This window comes from Poecilia formosa, unplaced genomic scaffold (genome assembly GCF_000485575.1).
Source record: "Poecilia formosa unplaced genomic scaffold, Poecilia_formosa-5.1.2 Scaffold131, whole genome shotgun sequence".
Lineage (NCBI taxonomy): Eukaryota > Metazoa > Chordata > Actinopteri > Cyprinodontiformes > Poeciliidae > Poecilia > Poecilia formosa.
The window spans coordinates 114,273-120,197 of NW_006800070.1; positions in this window are offsets into that span (position 1 = coordinate 114,273).

The window sequence follows — 5,925 nt, forward strand, 5'->3', positions numbered from 1 at the left end:
AAACCCCAATGAAATTCACTGCAGCTTAGCAAAATTTTAAATAGTTACAAATGTTTTTGGATGGCTGCATATTTATCTAAGAATAGACTTCTGACCTTTTGTAAAGTTCACTTCAGCTGTCAAGTAAAACCGCAGTGTTTTCTGCGCCTGGAGGTAGAGCCAATATTTACCTCTGTTTTGAAGTTTAACATTTTACATCAAAGATCGATCCGCAATTTTTCATTTCATATATTCAGACCAAGGCTTTATTGAGTAAATATTTTTGACATGCTACACTGCCTCTAGTGAGTGGAGTAAAAGAAGCTTCACTGATAAACATATTGCCAACTCAAGTAACAAAACCAGGAGAAAATAGAATCGAAACCACGTGAAACAGACAATGATGAAATGAAAAGGTTAAATGAAGAAAAATAAACAGAAAAACTACAAACGACACCAGTGGAAATTGATAACTAAAAAATATCCCATGAATTCCACTTGTGAAAATAACTTGCGGATCGGGAACGCTTGATGGTAGAAAGCCTCGTGATTCACATCTTCACATGGGTTTCACATATTGTTTACACATATGCGAAATGTGTGACTGTAAACGCCCTGAAGAAGGGGAATATTTTAATAAAAGAGTCGGACTGCTTCTGCTCCAGCGTATATTATTATCTAAGTTAACTGACAAACATACACAATGATATCACAAACAGCAGTATGATAGCTAACAAAGGCGCTAACAACAATGGAGTTTGTAACATTCGGAGCGTCAAAAAACTGACAAGCTTTCTGAAAGTTAAACTAATTTACAACATACAAGTGTGTTTATATATACTCATACCTGAAGAAAGGGGATATTTTAATGAAAGCCGGACACACGAATTTCTCACAAGAGGGGAACAGAATTTCTCACAAGACCTCTACTCCTCACTATAGCTAGCGCAAGCGCTAGACTCCCCCTGCTGGTTGCATCTGAACACTGCAAATCAGACAAGTCATCAACATGTTCAGCCCAAACTGGTAGCAAAGCATTACAATCTCTTAATGTACCTCTGATGGTACCAAATTTCAATCCATCACATGATTAGATGTGAATTTAATATGGAACACATGAACAATGTACTTGGTTACATGTGGAGAAATGAGAACATGTGAATTTCATTGGATTTTTCTGTAAGGGTAAGACTTAAAGCTTTACAATTTAAAAAAAAGTTACACTATGTCGTCTTTCCTCTTTTCTTTGTTTTAACTCTAGACAAAAAAACATCTACCAAGCTGAATAGTTAATTTTAATTTTCAGTTGTGGAATTTCACATTTGACCACTTTTATACAGTGATGCTATATGCTAACTGGTGGACGCTTTGGGCCCGCAATAAAACTTACATGAAACTATGCTAGCATGTGAACTGTAAGAGCACTGTTACAGTATTTAGTCTGCTGCTCACAAAAATGTGTTCAAATATTAAAGCACAGGAAAGACCCACACACAGCCAAGGTTTCGTCCAACTGATGCATACACAATGTTTTAAATTGCCCCCCCTTCCCTTTGCCTTTCCCATGGGGCGGTATAAATATTGATGAGGCAGGTGCCCTGCTTGTCTGCTTGTCAGACAAATGATGTGGCGCGACACCGTCTCGTCCAATGAAGAGCGCCACTGGGACGGGATCAAACTAAGCCAGGCTCATAGGAAGTGTCAGGGCCAGCCGTCGCTGTATGAGGGATCAGCAGAAGAGCCTAACTTAACCTGCCACTGTTCACACAAAACCCTGTTTTTCACACCGAGTCACGAACCCACAGCCACTCCAAGTTCTCCCGCCGAAGGTCATACCGCCTCACACTGCCAGGTATGAAATCCATACTCCTATTTCTGCCTCGCTATGGCGTGTGGTGTTGTGTGTGGGCTGCCTAATAAACACCTCTGCTGCTCATTTAATGATAAGCCACTCATACAGTCAGGATATTAAACAGATCAGCGTGACACACAAAGTCTACCACGCTTCCCTGTATGAGGAAGAGGCGCTGAGTGGTTGATCTACTAAGAACAAGAGGCCAGAAGCTGCAAAACTAATAATCTCTCAAACCTCATAAGCACCACAAGAGAGAGCAGAGGTGCAATATATTATGAGCATTCTTCATTAAAACGGTGCTTTTTCAACTTGAGATTTACACATCCATTAGGCAAGTCTTGCGCATAATTATTGGTTGATTAGAGTTTAGACCACCGAGAGATTTTTAACAGCTGGAGGCGAAGTACTGCAGTGAGCTCAACCTTATTTTGGCTGAAAATGTTATGAAATATCCAAGAAAGACCATATGTTCCCTAATAGAAACAGCGTCGGTATATAGCCTGAAAAATAGGAAATAAATTCACATTATCTTACTATTTTACTATTGATAATTAGAGGGGTAGTATTATGTATTTTTCAGTGACATAGTGTCATTTTATAGCACAATCAAGTAACTATGTTACCTTCAGTTATTATAAAAATGCTGCCAAACATGACGTAGAAGAAATTTGACTTTGTAATTTAATTCACTGAAATTGAGTCTCTGTCTCTTTAAGAAATTCCCGCTCTTCAGGAAGTCATCATAACATGGCTCCTCTATTAGCTCTTCAACAATGTTTTCACAAGAGTTGCACTGTGAAGTCGCTTGCATAACGAGCTCAGCAGTTCCACCAGGTGTTTGCTAATTGCTTCTGGCTAGTCTGAAGGGGCTGAGTGGGGGCGTTGAAGCAGATGGGTCAAAGATAAGACTGGAAACTGCGGCTCCAAAGATGAGCTTCGTCCTCCGGGGCGGTGCTAGTTCCACCCACATGTTTTGCACATCTGAATGGTTGCCACGGAGATTAAAGGATTTCTCAAACAAGCATGAAAGAACCAAAGCAACACTCCAGGTATGTTTTTGATGAGGGAATAACACTTTAATACAATGTAAAGCTCAAAACTGTTCATTTTACATAATACTGCCATACTGCCTCTTTAACAGGACAATAATCCCAACTGGGTTTGGGATGAACCCCCCTCCCCCCCAATAAAAAACAGGCTAATGGCAACAACCAATTCAAATAAGTCCTGCCAAGAATCGTGGTCAGTTAGCCAATTCAGAATCATGCCAGAAGCTTGGGTGTACAGATGTACCTGTACACACCAAGTAGTGGTTTACTTTTGAGTCAGTCAAGAAATCAAGATGGCCTCGATCTTTTTAGCACTTTTCTACAGTGTCCCTCTTAGGAGCCTGTGTTTGAGAGCCACTGCCTCATTCCACTGTGCTCATTCCTTCACCTACAATTTACTTTGAACTCAAGTGATGCATTTTTGCACCATTTCTTGACTTGGGTTGAAGTCATGGTCAGCTGGTTCATTGTGATCATGCTTCCTTTGTTGGTGCCCTAATTATTCTGCAGGGATTTCAAAAGTATAAAATGTTGCAGTGAAAGACTTTCCTCTTTAGTAATTTCTTCCTAATGCAATGCAGTGCAATCAAAAACGAAAAGCAAGTGGATTCAGTACTTGGACATGTAAGTAAGAAAAGAAGATGTTTATTGCACAGCCATTTATATTTCTCTGTCCATGCAACAAAAAGAACTGTACATTGCCCTCCTGCTGACTAGTTTTCCACACCATACTTTCCCCAAGTACAGTTCTTTAAAAAAAAAAAAAGCTGTTTTTTTTTTTTTTTTAATTAATATTCTTTGTTCATACGTAGATAGACAGGAAGTAGGCCAAAGAGAGAAGGGAAATGACCGAGGTGCCGGGACTCGGATCCAGGACACCTGTGTAAAGACATTAGGTTATTAGGGTTGAAGATTGATACACAAATGCAGTTTCTGTAGTTTAAGTAGAAGCAGAAGACAAACGATAGCAAAAAAGACATTAAAGAAAATATCAAAAGGCAAGGAAAAGATAAAGATTTGATTTCCATACAAGCAACAATGAAGCTAGCTTAACATCGACTTAGGCGAGCAACCAAAGACACAATCCAGAAGCCCAAGCGGACTAGCTTTGGCTAATGCTTCGTGGTATGTAAGGACAGATATTGAGTTATTTGGAATTTTATTTTTAATAAACTTGCAAAACACTTAAAAAAAAAATTCCACATTGTCATAATGGGTTATATGTGTGTTGAACTTTGAGGAAAGAGATTAATTTAATACAATTTGGAATAAGGCCATGGAAAAAGTGTGGTGCTGTGAAAACTTTATGCAGTGAGAGCTTCAGCTTGAGTTGTCCACACTGTTCTTGGACAACTACCTTCAAATTCATCTTAGACCAATAGCTTAGCAGTTTAAACTTGGACACAGCGAGGTCTTCCAACTGGACAATAACCCCAAAAACTTCAAAACTGGCTTTGAACAGGTGAAGCAGGCTAGCATTAACCTAGCATTGTGGCAAAAATTTTATGGGCTGTACCTAAACCAGAAACCTTGTAAATTTATATCCTCTGACAACTATGCCTGCAGCAAAACATAATTGCTAGTTTCAGGTATTCTGTATGCCCCAGATACTACAGACCCGCGTTAAGGAGTCAAGCAAAACTGCCAGCCCTGACCCTTTTTCTTACATCGTACACAAAAGCTACTCTTCTTGTTTTGTTGTGTGAAAATATGACAGTCTGAAGAAGACTCACTCTCGGTGAGGATACTTTTACTTGTACATTATTGATACGCCTTATTTTATCTGCCCTCCAGTGAGGATTTTCTCCGGGAACTTTGTTCACATATGCATGGTTGCATGAAAATTTAAAGGCAACCTAACTTGTAAAAAAAAAAAAGAAGAAAAAAAAAGGCCTTATTAACAGCGAACCTATGTTCGTGGCCTTGCTGTTCCTCTTTTTTGATGGATAATGTGCCTCGAGTGACCCATTTCCAAATGGCCTATGGAGGAAATTCAGCACTCCTTATCTGTAGAAAGCAGACATAGAACTATCAACATTGGATTTTCTTCCCTGCACACTCATGAGTGCCACTTGCTGTGGGAAAATAAACTGTAGATGGGAGCTAAAAGCTAGATATGAAGGAACTAAATAATCAAAACAACATAGCATTTTAAGTCTGGAAGGCACATTTATTGTGAATATGTCTCCGTATGTTGGTTACATTGTTCACGGTGTTGAAAGAGAGCTGCGAGATTTAATTCAGGACGTGTCGGCGGATTGGAGGATAACATAATGTTGGTAGATGCTGCCATCTAGTGCACAAAAAATGCATATGCACAGCTGAGTTTGAGTTAAAAAAAATCAACCCATATAATATTTGGGAAAGGTGTATGCAACTCAAAAACTTTAGAGAGAAAATAAAATATTCTGCTTTTAATAAAAGCTGCGTGGTGACAAGGAACATGTGAGTTACATAATAAATTTAACTAAAAATGTTGATTACAATTACAATTGACCAATTTAAAAATAATAATAGTTTAAAAAATTAATAAATAAAACATAAAAAACAGTCTTAAATTTTCCAAACAAAATATCTTGAAGAACCCTAATTTTTTTGGTAAAATGCTGTGTGGACTCAAAACTATAGTGGGCATTTTTGGAAGATATTTGTCCCATTAAATATGGCATAAAATTCACAGTATTTCAGAAAAAGAACCTCATACCTACAGTCAAACATGGTAGTGGCAGTGTGGTGATCTAGAACTGCTTTGGACGAGAAAATTCAGTCATCTTTGCCTCTGCTTGGTTGGTTCGTGTAGGAAAACGATGCACACCAAAGGTCAAAGTCAGACCCAAAGATCTACTGAGATGCTGTAGCATGACCTTAGGTTGTTCATGTTCAAAAGGCCTCCGTTATGGCTCATGTACAAATATTCTGCAAAGAAATTTGTAATTACTAAGATCATCTTTGTCTGACAAATTATTATTATTATTATTATTATTATTATTATTATTATTATTATTATTATTATTATTATTATTATTATTATTGTTATTATTT